This window comes from Antechinus flavipes, chromosome 1, assembly GCF_016432865.1.
Source record: "Antechinus flavipes isolate AdamAnt ecotype Samford, QLD, Australia chromosome 1, AdamAnt_v2, whole genome shotgun sequence".
NCBI lineage: Eukaryota > Metazoa > Chordata > Mammalia > Dasyuromorphia > Dasyuridae > Antechinus > Antechinus flavipes.
In genome coordinates, this window is record NC_067398.1 from 533,984,211 (window position 1) to 533,999,839 (window position 15,629).

Sequence of the window (15,629 nt, forward strand, 5' to 3'; positions counted from 1 at the left end):
GGACAGAACCTTTGGATTTGGAGATATTCGGAGGGCTCTAAGCCTCTAAGCCCTGTGTTTTGAGAAGAACAAGAACTCCAACATTTGAACTCATAACAGGTTCAATATAAGAATAGACATTAACATAATTATATACCAATAAAAAGTAACAAAAGTATATGATTGTTATCAGTAGATGCAAAAAAAAAAAAAAGCTTTTGACAAAATACAACATTCATTCCTATTTAAAACACTTGAAAATATAGGTGTAAATAAATTTTTCCTTAGAATGAGAAGAAGCATCTACCTAAAACCATCAGCAAACATTATAAGTACTGTGGATAATCTAGACACCTTCCCAATAATAGCAGGAGTGAAACAAGGATGTCTTTATTACCATTGATATTCAATCTTTTCCAAATTTGTACAAATGTACTATAGCAATTCGAGAAGGAAAAAAAAGCTGAAGAAATTAGAATTAAAAATTAATATAGATGGTATACGTAGAGAATCCTAGAGAATCAACTAAAAAACTAGCTCAATAAGTAACAATTTTAGCAAAATTACAGAATATAAAATGAACCCATATATCATCAACATTTCTATATACTACCAACAAAGTCCAACATCAAAGAAAAATTGCACTTTAAATAACTTCAGACAATATGAACTACTTGGGAGTCTATCTGTCAAGACAAGCTAAAGGACTGTATGAACACAACTATAAAATGCTTTTCATACAAATCAGTTCAGATCTAAACAATTAGAAAAATAGTAATTGCTCATGGGTAAGCGGGCCAACTATAATAAAAATGACAATTCTACATTTGTTTTTATTTTTTACTTATTTTTTATACTTATTCAGTGCCATGTCTATTTCCCTAGATGATCAGGGAAAAAACAAAAGAGCCTATGTGTTTCAAAACATTTATCTCAACTCTCTTTGTGGTGGTAACAAATTGGAAATTAAGGATTACAGTAGATAATTGTGACAAGATACAATTGTTTTATAAAAAATAGTGAGCCTGGGACATTAAGTGGCTCAATGGATAGAGCACCAGCCCTGAAGTGAGGAGGACCTGAGTTCACATTTGGCCTTAGACACTTAATACTTCCTTGCTGTGTGACCTTAGGCAGGTCACTTAATCTCAATTGCCCCAGCAAAAAAGAAAAAAAAAAAAAAAAAGAAATGATGAGCTTATTGATTTTAGAAAAACATAGAAGTCTTGAATGAAATAATGAATATTGAAACTAGAAGAAGCAAGAGAATATGCTAACAACAATACTGTACAAAGAATTACTATAAATTACTAAGCTATTCTGAGTAACTTGAACATTCAAATCAACTACAAAGGACCTTCATATTTTTCTTCTTCCCTCACCTATATGACCTTTCTTTCCACTTGGGGCCCCATCATCTTTTCATATGGGAGTTCTATAGGAATATAATTTTGCGTCACTTATATTTTATAAGATATTTTGGGAATTGGGGGCCAATTTTTATTTTAATTTCATTTATTTATTTCCAAAAAGCAAGGACAATTTGTCATGTTTATGATTTCTTGAAATATAACTGTAAAAAATAGACTTTTTAAAAAAGTCCTTTGTATTTTAAACAGAGCTATCTGACTACTCTTTAAACACAAATCACAAGGATTTTCATTGAATGATCAATAATAGCTCCTATCCCAAGCTTCTGAGTATATATAGCAATTGTTTTCCTTTCTGGTCGGAGACTTTGAATGTCTTCCTCTCCCAGATTGATATTTTTGTGATGATAAATTGGCCATTTTTTGTTTCAGTTATCACCTAGCTCTTAGATATTGAGGATATTGCTTCAGACAAACTGAGACCTGGGAAAGATCCTAATTTAGAAAGGCCCAAGGTCACCTGGGCTATTGTTAGTCATCTTGACTTTTGTCTTGCCACTGGACTTCAATAATTCTAGACTCACTTAAATTCAATTCATGTCCAAGTCAAGACATCAACCTCATGCTGTCATTGGTTTTCTTTGAGAAGGGAAGACAAATAACAGTAGCAAAGGGAATGTGAAGGAAGATGCTATCCATCTACAAAGAAAAAATTGATTTATTTAAGTATGTAGTGGTTAAGATGGCAGAGAGGAGGCTCACAGCTGCATAAGCTCCACGCTTTCTCTCACTATCCACTTCATTACAAGCCTCTGAATCAATGCTTGACTGAAAAAAAAAACCCACAAATAGTTACCAAGAGAAGCCATCCTTAAGATTCGCCAAGAAAGGTCTGTCTTTCCTGGAGGGCTGGGACGGTTTTAGATCGGGCGCAGGCTGAGGGCAGCGGCAGTGAGAGCACGGGAGCAGACTGGAGAGGGGGTGGGGAGTGATCGCAGCCATCTCTGCGGGCTGAGCTTCACTACAGGTTTGGATACTTTGCTCCGGCAGCAAGTCAGCAGCCCAGCAGAGAAGCTAAAAACACCGGGGGTGAAGAATACAACCCCAAACAGCTGGAGTCTCTCGGGACCTGGCCGCCCCCACCCCTTCTCCCCGCACAGTGACTCAGCATGCTCTGGGATCTCAGAGCGCAGGCGCACACAGTCCTGCTAGTGCCTCACTGCTGCCCCCTGCAATCTGTAGAGGAAGCTCGATAACATACCCAGCCCCTCCCCAAAGAAAGACTCCAGTTTTTTCTGTTTTTCTTTGCTAGTTTGTCTCTGATTATTAGACAGAATGAGCAAGAAGCTGAAGAGGACTTTAACCCTTGACAGCTTCTACACAGATAGAGAGCAGACTCTAAATCCTGAGGAGACTAAAAACAGTCTCCAGGTGAATCCCCAAAGGAGGAGATCATCTGTTCCTCAGCACAGATGAACCTCATAGAAGTAATTAAAAAGGCTCTCACAAGGGAGCTAGAAGAAAAATGGGAAAAGGAGAGGGAGGCTTGGCAAAAGAGCCTGGAGAAGTCAGTTAAAGAGAGAGTGGATAAAGAAGTAAAATCCTTGAAAAATAGGATTGGTGAACTGGAAATAGAAAATAGCTCTCTAAAAAACAAAATTGGTGAAATGGAAAAAAATTCCACAGAAAAAATTCAAAGACATGCTCCTTTTCAATATTTAGGATATGAAATATATCCTAAGGCACTTACACTACAAAAACTGTCTTTAAGAACAGAGAGGTTGAACACCTTAAATGATTTCCAAAAATTAATAGGAGATATCCAATGGATGCGTCCAGTATTAGGTTTAACTACCAATCAATTGCAACCCCTATATGACATTTTAAGGGGAGACACTGCTTTAAATTCACCACGCCGGCTTACAAAAGAAGCTCAAGAGACCTTGAGAGAAGTTGAACTGGCTTTATCCAATGTAGTTGAGAGAGTAACTCAAAAACCCTTGGAAATATCAGTTTTTGCTACGAAAGAAGCACCCACAGCAGTCCTTCATCAAGGAGACGGTGTGATAGAGTGGGTGAACCTCCCAGCACAACCAGAACAAAGCCTTACGCCCTACCCAGTGCTTGTGGCTAGAATTCTATTAAAGGCCATTAAGCGAGTAGTACAATTATCTGGGACAAGACCTGACAAGATATATACCTTCTATACAAATGCACAAATTAATGTATGCTGTGAAACCATCCCAGAGTGGCAGATTTTATTGGCCATGGCTCCAAATTTTGCACATGGATCTCCATTAAAGATAACCAGACTACTGCATAATTGGCAATGGATTTTTGAGGAGAAGGTTTCTAAGGTTCCTCTTGAAGGACCAACCATTTTTACAGACGCAGCCAAACAAAATATTTGTGCTGTATACTCTCATGATCTAACTGTAAAAAGAGTAGTCAGAACTCCTTTTCAGTCCACTCAGCAGAACGAATTATATGCGATCATGCTAGCTCTCACTTATTACCCAGGCGACATAAATATAATATCTGATTCAGCCTATTCAGTAGGTGTGGTACAAAGAATTGCCACAGCCCAAATAAAATTTGCAGCTTCTAATATATATCAGCTCTTTAAGGAACTTCAAGAGCAAGTGAGAAAGCATCCAGGAAAGATTTATATCCTGCATGTCCATTCACATAGTGGACTTCCAGGTCCTATTTTTGATGGAAATTCAAAGGCAGATCCACGTTGTGGTAGACACCTTTTCAGGATTCACTTTTGCCATACCACCAGCAAAAGAGACAGCCCGAGTGGTCACTGAATTCCTCATTCAAGCATTCGCAATTATGGGTGTGACACAAGAAATAAAAACAGATAATGGACCGGCATATACCTCCAAACATTTTGAACACTTTTGTGCACAGTATAAGATTCTACACACTACTGGCATACCCTTCAATCCTCAAGGTCAAGCAATAGTAGAAAGAAGAAACAGAGACATTAAGACACTCCTCCAAAAACAAAAGAAAGGAGGAGCACGGGTAACCCTAGAGAACTTCTAAATTTAGTTCTCTATACCATTAATTTTTTAATCTTTGATAAAGATGCACTGGCTCCAGCAGACAGGTTTTATAACCCACCAGAAGAGCAGTGTCCAGTGCGAGCAGCTCCACTATTTTTAGATAATCGCCAGGTGATGTGGAGAGACCCAGAAAGTGGTGAATGGAAGGGACCAGATAGACTAACTGCTTGGGGGAGAGGATTTGCTTGCATCTCCACAGATGGAGAAAGAATCAAATGGCTGACAAGGAGACTGTTAAAAAAGACTTTTAAAATCTTCAGGAATCATTGGATTTCCTGACACAAGAGGAAACTGTTTTAGTTCTTGAAAAACCAGCAAGAATCATTGGGTTCCCTGAGATGAAAAATTGTTGATGAGACTTTTTGCAGTACTTCAGAGCTTACAGGAATCTAATAAGATTCCTGGCACATGAACTAATGGACAATGGATTGCTTATGGACTATTTCTAGGACTTATGGACATGTGTAAATTTTCAGGTTGATTTATGTTGTTACATTACTACTAGCCTGTGTTATATTGCTATGTGCTTATGTAAATTATGTATAATGCCTCCCATATTGATGGATTTATGTATACCATGTATATCGGTTACAAAGTTCTGGCCCATATTGATGGATTTATGTGTACCCTCTCAGAAACCCCCTATGTTTTAAAACAAAAGAAAGGGGGAGATGTTGGAATCCTTACTAACTGCTAAGTAATTAGAGTTGATCTAATCTTACAAGAAGATGTTTTGGGCAGAACCTGAAACAAGGTACTAAGTAGAACTACCCATAATCCCTCTCTCTGGAAGGAGCATAAATAGGCCAATGGGCCAGTCGGAGAGTGCTCTAGAGAGGAAGACGCTACAAGTCGAGATTTCACTAGAATGACATGAAGACTGGAGCTGGCTGGAGGCTGAAGAAAGCAGAGGCAGAGGCTGAAGGACCAGACCTTTGGATTTAAAGACATTTGGAGAGAGCTCTTGGAACCAAGCAGAGAGATAGGCCTCTAAGCTAACCGGGCTATATTGGAAATAATAAAAGATCTGAACTTTTATCACCTGGCTGCGTTTTGAGAAGAAAAAGCTCACCACAGAGGAGGACCTGAGTTCACATTTGGCCTTAGACACTTAATACTTCCTTGCTGTGTGACCTTAGGCAGGTCACTTAATCTCAATTGCCCCAGCAAAAAAGAAAAAAAAAAAAAAGAAATGATGAGCTTATTGATTTTAGAAAAACATAGAAGTCTTGAATGAAATAATGAATATTGAAACTAGAAGAAGCAAGAGAATATGCTAACAACAATACTGTACAAAGAATTACTATAAATTACTAAGCTATTCTGAGTAACTTGAACATTCAAATCAACTACAAAGGACCTTCATATTTTTCTTCTTCCCTCACCTATATGACCTTTCTTTCCACTTGGGGCCCCATCATCTTTTCATATGGGAGTTCTATAGGAATATAATTTTGCGTCACTTATATTTTATAAGATATTTTGGGAATTGGGGGCCAATTTTTATTTTAATTTCATTTATTTATTTCCAAAAAGCAAGGACAATTTGTCATGTTTATGATTTCTTGAAATATAACTGTAAAAAATAGACTTTTTAAAAAAGTCCTTTGTATTTTAAACAGAGCTATCTGACTACTCTTTAAACACAAATCACAAGGATTTTCATTGAATGGTCAATAATAGCTCCTATCCCAAGCTTCTGAGTATATATAGCAATTGTTTTCCTTTCTGGTTGGAGACTTTGAATGTCTTCCTCTCCCAGATTGATATTTTTGTGATGATAAATTGGCCATTTTTTGTTTCAGTTATCACCTAGCTCTTAGACATTGAGGATATTGCTTCAGACAAACTGAGACCTGGGAAAGATCCTAATTTAGAAAGGCCCAAGGTCACCTGGGCTATTGTTAGTCATCTTGACTTTTGTCTTGCCACTGGACTTCAATAATTCTAGACTCACTTAAATTCAATTCATGTCCAAGTCAAGACATCAACCTCATGCTGTCATTGGTTTTCTTTGAGAAGGGAAGACAAATAACAGTAGCAAAGGGAATGTGAAGGAAGATGCTATCCATCTACAAAGAAAAAATTGATTTATTTAAGTATGTAGCGGTTAAAATGGCAGAGAGGAGGCTCACAGCTGCATAAGCTCCACGCTTTCTCTCACTATCCACTTCATTACAAGCCTCTGAATCAATGCTTGACTGAAAAAAAACCCACAAATAGTTACCAAGAGAAGCCATCCTTAAGATTCGCCAAGAAAGGTCTGTCTTTCCTGGAGGGCTGGGACGGTTTTAGATCGGGCGCAGGCTGAGGGCAGCGGCAGTGAGAGCACGGGAGCAGACTGGAGAGGGGGTGGGGAGTGATCGCAGCCATCTCTGCGGGCTGAGCTTCGCTACAGGTTTGGATACTTTGCTCCGGCAGCAAGTCAGCAGCCCAGCAGAGAAGCTAAAAACACCGGGGGTGAAGAATACAACCCCAAACAGCTGGAGTCTCTCGGGACCTGGCCGCCCCCACCCCTTCTCCCCCCACAGTGACTCAGCACGCTCTGGGATCTCAGAGCGCAGGCGCACACAGTCCTGCTAGTGCCTCACTGCTGCCCCCTGCAATCTGTAGAGGAAGCTCGATAACATACCCAGCCCCTCCCCCAAAGAAAGACTCCAGTTTTTTCTGTTTTTCTTCGCTAGTTTGTCTCTGATTATTAGACAGAATGAGCAAGAAGCTGAAGAGGACTTTAACCCTTGACAGCTTCTACACAGATAGAGAGCAGACTCTAAATCCTGAGGAGACTAAAAACAGTCTCCAGGTGAATCCCCAAAGGAGGAGATCATCTGTTCCTCAGCACAGATGAACCTCATAGAAGTAATTAAAAAGGCTCTCACAAGGGAGCTAGAAGAAAAATGGGAAAAGGAGAGGGAGGCTTGGCAAAAGAGCCTGGAGAAGTCAGTTAAAGAGAGAGTGGATAAAGAAGTAAAATCCTTGAAAAATAGGATTGGTGAACTGGAAATAGAAAATAGCTCTCTAAAAAACAAAATTGGTGAAATGGAAAAAAATTCCACAGAACAAAAGAATTCAATTGGACAATTAGAAAAAGATCTTAAAAAAGTGAGTGAAGAAAACACCTCACTGAAAATCAGAATTGAACAAGTGGAATTGAATGACTCGAGGAGACAAGAAGAATCAGTCAAGCAAATCCAAAAAAATCAAACAATGGAAAAGGATGTGAAATACCTTCTGGGGAAGACAACAGACCTGGAAAACAGATCCAGGAGAGACAATCTGAGAATCATTGGACTTCCAGAAAAGAATGATGAAAAAAAGAGCCTGGACACTATTTTCCAGGAAATTATCAAAGAGAACTGCCCAGAAGTCATAGGAACAGAGGAAAAAATAAACATTGAAAGGATTCATCGATCACCCACTGAAAGGGATCCTAAAATCAAAACACCAAGGAATATAGTGGCCAAATGCCAGAACCCTCAGAGGAAGGAAAAAATATTGCAAGCGGCTAGAAAAACCCAATTCAAGTATCAAGGAGCCACAATAAGGATCACCCAGGATCTGGCAGCATCCACATTAAAAGATCGAAGGGCCTGGAATATGATATTCCGAAAGGCTAAGGAACTTGGTATGCAACCAAAAATAACTTACCCAGCGAGAATGAGCATCTTTTTCCAGGGAAGAAGATGGACATTCAACGAAGTAAGCGAATTTCATCTATTTCTGATGAAAAAGCCAGAACTTAACAAAAAGTTTGATCTACAAATATAGAACTCAAGAGAAATCTAAAAAGGTAAAGATTAATCTTGGGAACTATATTTTGACTATATAGATGTATAAAGAATACATGTATACCTTGTTCTAGAAATTGATGTGGAAAGGACATTGTATCAGAAAAAGGGTAAAGTGGGGATAGTACATCTTCATGAATAGGAAACCCATTATATCTGAGAGAAAGAAGGGAGGGGGATGAATATAGTGGGTATCTTACTGCCTTCAGAATTGGCTTTAAGTGAAAAATCTTAAGATATATTCAATCTATGGTGAAACTTCTCTCACGTCATTGAAAAGTGAGAAGGGAAAAGTGAAAAGGGAAGGAATAAGCTAAGCGGAAGGGAATACGGGAACTAGGGGGGAAAGGGGTAAGATAGGGGGAGGAACTCTAAGGCGGGGGGAGGGATACTAAAAAGGGAAGGCTGTGAGAAGCAAGTGGTGCTCACAAGCTTAATACTGGGAAGGGGGGGAAAGGGGAAAGAAGGGAGAAAAGCATAATCCGGGGTTAACAAGATGGCAAGCAATACAGAATTGGTCATTCTAACCATAAATGTGAACGGGGTAAACTCCCCCATAAAGAGGAAGCGATTAGCAGAATGGATTAAAAGCCAGAATTCTACAATATGTTGTTTACAGGAAACACACCTGAAGCGGGGAGATACATGCAGGTTAAAGGTAAAAGGTTGGAGCAAAATCTACTATGCTTCAGGTGAAGTCAAAAAAGCAGGGGTAGCCATCCTGATCTCAGATCAAGCTAAAGCAAAAATTGATCTAATTAAAAGAGATAAGGAAGGGCACTAGATCTTGCTAAAGGGCAGCATGGATAATGAAGCACTATCTATATTAAACATATATGCACCAAGTGGGGTAGCATCTAAATTCTTAAAAGAGAAACTAAGAGAGCTGCAAGAAGAAATAGACAGTAAAACTATAATAGTGGGAGATCTTAACCTTGCACTCTCAGAATTAGATAAATCAAACCACAAAATAAATAAGAAAGAAGTCAAAGAGGTAAACAGAATACTAGAAAAGTTAGATATGATAGACCTCTGGAGAAAATGTAATGGAGACAGAAAGGAATACACTTTCTTTTCAGCAGTTCATGGAACCTATACAAAAATTGACCATATATTAGGACATAAAAACCTCAAACTCAAATGCAGTAAGGCAGAAATAGTAAATGCATCCTTTTCAGACCACGATGCAATAAAAATTACATTCAACAAAAAACCAGGGGGAAGTAGACCAAAAAATAATTGGAAACTAAATAATCTCATGCTAAAGAATGATTGGGTGAAACAGCAAATCATAGACATAATTAATAATTTCACACAAGAAAACGATAATAATGAGACATCATACCAAAATGTATGGGATGCAGCCAAAGCGGTAATAAGGGGAAATTTCATATCTCTAGAGGCCTATTTGTATAAAATAGAGAAAGAGAAGATCAATGAATTGGGTTTGCAACTAAAAATGCTAGAAAAGGAACAAATTAAAAACCCCCAGTCAAACACTAAACTTGAAATTCTAAAAATAAAAGGAGAGATCAATAAAATTGAAAGTAAAAAAACTATTGAAATGATTAATAAAACTAAGAGTTGGTTCTATGAAAAAACCAACAAAATAGACAAACCCTTAGTAAATCTGATTAAAAAAAGGAAAGAGGAAAATCAAATTGTTAGTCTTAAAAATGAAAAGGGAGAACTCACCAGTAATGAAGAGGAAATTAGAGCAATAATTAGGAGTTACTTTGCTCAACTTTATGCCAATAAATTCGACAACTTAAATGAAATAGAAAAATACCTCCAAAAATATAGCTTGCCCAAACTAACAGAGGAAGAAGTAAATATCCTAAACAGTCCCATCTCAGAAAAAGAAATAGAACAAACTATCAATCAACTCCCTAAGAAAAAATCCCCAGGACCAGATGGATTTACATGTGAATTCTACCAAACATTTAAAGAACAATTAACTCCAATGCTAAATAAACTATTTGAAAAAATAGGGATCGAAGGAGTCCTACCAAACTCCTTTTATGACACAGACATGGTACTGATACCTAAACCAGGTAGGCTGAAAACAGAGAAAGAAAATTATAGACCAATCTCCCTAATGAATATTGATGCTAAAATCTTAAATAAAATATTAGCAAAAAGATTACAGAAAATCATCCCCAGGATAATACACTATGACCAAGTAGGATTTATACCAGGAATGCAGGGCTGGTTCAATATTAGGAAAACTATTAGCATAATTGACTATATCAATAACCAAACAAACAAATACCATATGATCATCTCAATAGATGCAGAAAAAGCATTTGATAAAATCCAACATCCATTCCTAATAAAAACACTTGAGAGCATAGGAATAAATGGACTTTTCCTTAAAATAGTCAGGAGCATATATTTAAAACCATCAGTAAGCATCATATGCAATGGAGAAAAACTGGAACCTTTCCCAGTAAGATCTGGAGTGAAGCAAGGTTGCCCTCTATCACCATTATTATTTAATATCGTATTAGAAACACTAGCCTCGGCAATAAGAGTCGAGAAAGATATTAAAGGAATTAGAGTAGGCAATGAAGAAACCAAACTATCACTCTTTGCAGATGATATGATGGTATACCTAGAGAACCCCAGAGATTCTACTAAAAAGCTATTAGAAATAATTCATAATTTTAGCAAAGTAGCTGGCTACAAAATAAATCCCCATAAATCCTCAGCATTTTTATACATCTCCAACAAAACTCAACAGCAAGAGATACAAAGAGAAATTCCATTCAGAATAACTGTTGATACCATAAAATATTTGGGAATCTATCTACCAAAGGAAAGTCAGGAATTATATGAGCAAAATTATAAAAAAGTCTCCACACAAATAAAGTCAGACTTAAATAATTGGAAAAATATTAAGTGCTCTTGGATCGGCCGAGCGAACATAATAAAGATGACAATACTCCCTAAACTAATCTATTTATTTAGTGCTATACCAATCAGACTTCCAAGAAAATATTTTAATGATCTAGAAAAAATAACAACAAAATTCATATGGAACAATAAAAAGTCGAGAATCTCAAGGGAATTAATGAAAAAAAAAATCAAATGAAGGTGGCCTAGTTGTACCTGATCTAAAATTATATTATAAAGCAGCAGTCACCAAAACCATTTGGTATTGGCTAAGAAATAGATTAGTGGATCAGTGGAAAAGGTTAGGTTCACAAGACAGAATAGTCAACTATAGCAATCTAGTGTTTGACAAACCCAAAGCCCCTAACTTCTGGGAAAAGAATTCATTATTTGATAAAAACTGCTGGGATAATTGGAAATTAGTATGGCAGAAATTAGGCATGGACCCACACCTAACACCATATACCAAGATAAGATCAAAATGGGTCCATGACCTAGGCATAAAGAACGAGATTATAAATAAATTAGAGGAACATAGAATAGTTTATCTCTCAGACTTGTGGAGGAGAAAGAAATTTGTGACCAAAGATGAACTAGAGACCATTACTGATCACAAAATAGAAAATTTTGATTACATCAAATTAAAAAGCCTTTGTACAAACAAAACTAATGCAAACAAGATTAGAAGGGAAGCAACAAACTGGGAAAACATCTTCACAGTTAAAGGTTCTGATAAAGGCCTCATTTCTAAAATATATAGAGAACTGACTCAAATTTATAAGAAATCAAGCCATTCTCCAATTGATAAATGGTCAAAGGATATGAACAGACAATTTTCAGAGGATGAAATTGAAACTATTACCACTCATATGAAAGAGTGTTCCAAATCATTATTGATCAGAGAAATGCAAATTAAGACAACTCTGAGATACCACTACACACCTGTCAGATTGGCTAAGATGACAGTAAAAATTAATGATGAATGTTGGAGGGGATGCGGGAAAACTGGGACACTAATGCATTGTTGGTGGAGTTGTGAACGAATCCAACCATTCTGGAGAGCAATCTGGAATTATGCCCAAAAAATTATCAAATTGTGCATACCCTTTGATCCAGCAGTGTTTCTATTGGGCTTATATCCCAAAGAAATACTAAAGAAGGGAAAGGGACCTGTATGTGCCAAAATGTTTGTAGCAGCCCTATTTGTAGTGGCTAGAAACTGGAAAATGAATGGATGCCCATCAATTGGAGAATGGCTGGGTAAATTGTGGTATATGAATGTTATGGAATATTATTGTTCTGTAAGAAATGACCAGCAGGATGAATACAGAGAGGACTGGCGAGACTTACATGAACTGATGCTAAGTGAAATGAGCAGAACCAGGAGATCATTATACACTTCGACAACGATATTGTATGAGGACATATTTTGATGGAAGTGGATTTCTTTGACAAAGAAACCTAAATAAGTTTCAATTGATAAATGACGGACATAAGCAGCTACACCCAAAGAACGAACACTGGGAAACAAATGTGAACTATCTGCATTTTAGTTTTTCTTCCTGGGTTATCTATACCTTCTGAATCCAATTCTCCCTATGCAACAAGAGAACTGTTCGGTTCTGCAAACATATATTGTATCTAGGATATACTGCAACATATCCAACATATAAAGGACTGCTTGCCATCTAGGGGAGGGGGTGGAGGGAGGGAGGGGGAAAAAAATCGGAAAAGAAACAAGTGCAAGGAATAATGTTGTCATTATAAAGTAATCATTAAATTAAAAAAAAAAAAAAAGAAAGTATGTAGTGAGCGTATCAGTATCAAATGTTAGCCTTCTCTAATGTGGAATAGAGAGAAAGGAAGACAGTTTGAAATTCAAAATACAACAACAACAACAAAAGAAAACAAATGTTTAATAAAACAAAACAAATGTTTAATAAAACAGTTTAATAAAAAAATTTATTTTTCTTTGAATTCTTGAATCAAAATTCAAGACCTCTTCTTCAATTGGAAATTCAGTTAGAGAAGGATTGACTTTAACCTGAAGTATACTTTCTTTTTTTTTTTTAAATTAATTAATTAATTAACTTTTTATTGATAGAACCCATGCCAGGATAATTTTTTTTAACAGCATTATCTCTTGCATTCACTTCTGTTCCGATTTTTCCCCTCCCTCCCTTCACCGCCTCCCCTAGATGGCAAGCAGTCCTTTACATGTTGAATAGGTTACAGTATATCCTAGATACAATATATGTGTGCAGAACTGAACAGTTTTCTTGTTGCACAGGGAGAATTGAATTCAGAAGGTAGAAATAACCCGGGAAGAAAAACAAAAATGCAAGCAGTTTATATTCATTTCCCAGTGTTCTTTCTTTGGGTGTACCTGCTTCTGTCCATCTTTGATCTGAATTAACTCTTTTTATTGAAGAGATCCGCTTCCATCAGAATATATCCTCAAACAGTATCATTGTTGAGGTATATAATGATCTCCTGGTTCTGCTTGTTTCATTTAGCATCAGTTCATGTAAGTCTCGCCAGTCCTCTCTTTATTCATCCTGCTGGTCATTCCTTACAGAACAATAATATTCCATAACATTCATATACCACAATTTACTCAACCATTCTTTAATTGATGGGCATCCTTTCATTTTCCAGTTTCTAGCCACTACAAACAGGGCTGCCACAAACATTTTGGCACATATAGGTCCCTTTCCTTTCTTTCCCAACACCTGGCTGCATTTTGAGAAGAAAAAGATCACCACATTTTGGCGCCCGAACAGGGACAGATTCAGATCCATCTGAACTAGATCACAACACATGTCCTTATCACTAACCAATGTGACTTCTATAGTATTGAATTGTTGAGATACTCCAGAGGTCTTTGGGCAATAAATTGGCAATAAAAGGGCATCACAAAGTGCTTTGGACTGTTAACCATCAGCATAAAACTGAACTTCATCTGCCTTCTTACTGAGCAAAGAATCCTGCACCTCTCTTAAACTTTGCTCATACTTTACTTTTGACAGAAGTTAAATGCTTCCTTCTTAGAGGTGAATGAATTATCCTGCTGGTAAGTTTTTTAGAGTTTTTCATTTATCAGCTTCTAAATTTTCACATAATTTTCTTCAAACCAATCTGATATTTATGAGTATTCTGGCCTAAATGAATAAATGCAGTGCTGTTCACCAAATCTCTGAAAGCTGTCTACTCCTTTTCTGCTTCCTTTCTCAAGCTGCCAACTGTGAGTTGCCTCAGCTTTTCCTCCATGTTAGCAAAGAACTGTTCCTGCCCAGAGAAGTGCTCCAAACATGTTGACATTGTCTTCTGGTAGTTATCTTTCCCTGGGAGTTGCCAAGAGATTGCCATTTTGCAAGTGGCAATCAAATTGTCATGAGCCTGTCACGAGCCTGTCATTCACTTCTTTTGGCAGGTATATGAACTTGTTAACTAAATTAGTTTTGATGGCAAAAACTAAGCTAGCTTCATGACACTTCTCTTCACATTTCAGAAAAAACAAAAAACAAAAAAAACATGTATCCAGTTCTACTTTCTGTAATCTGGTCTTCATTTTCCAGCTTTGTTTTATCTAATTGTTATTTGGATTAACAAGAATTGTTCATCTTTCAGATCTACTAAATGTTATGTTGTCCACACTCCATGTACTTAATGGTGAAAGCAATTATCTGCTACTATCTTTGTAAAAGTTTTTATAAATTTTTTTGTGTTTTGATCACAATTTCTTGATTTCTTCTTCTGATATTTTTGCATTTTTTCCCTTCAATTTTCCCATTGTACCCTGTATTCATTTATTGCAGTTTCATTTCTAGTATTTCTTTTGGTAGTTTGATTTTTCCCCTGACATCATTTATATTTCCATTTCTCTTAATTCATATATTTTTTCATTGTGTTGGGACTCTTTCTTGTTCATTTTTTTTCTCTTTCAAAGGTATTTTTTTCCTTCTGAGTCTATGATTATTTATCATCTAAGTCCTCACTCTTAACTTCATCTCTACATCAAGGGTTTGTCCTGGGCCTTCCGTTTTTCTCTCTATAGTTTCTTGTTCAGTGATCTTATTAACTGCCTTCAATTTTCTTATCTCTGTGGAAATGACTCCAAATCCATTCTTACTCTTTCTGAATTCACCTCCCATGCTACCAACTTCCTAATGGGCATTTTGTTGCTGTTGTTTATCCTCTATCAGGGATGCCATGACATGCAAGTGAATTGGTTGTTGTCCTTCATTCTGGAAGAGGACCCAAATGACATCACTGTTAGATTTAAATTACAGTGTATTAGACTGTGGCTGATCAGACCAATATGAACTCAGAATGCTCTGCCACAGTTTAGGCACAAATAATCCAAATGAATATTTGGGGTGACATCTCTAATTTTGCGCATCTTGCATTTCGTCTGAGCTAATTCAATTCTACTTTGCTTATATAACACAGCATTTTCTCTGATGAGAGTATGCCATGCTGGGTGGGTTCTGTGTTAGTGTCTCCCATGTCATACAATTAAT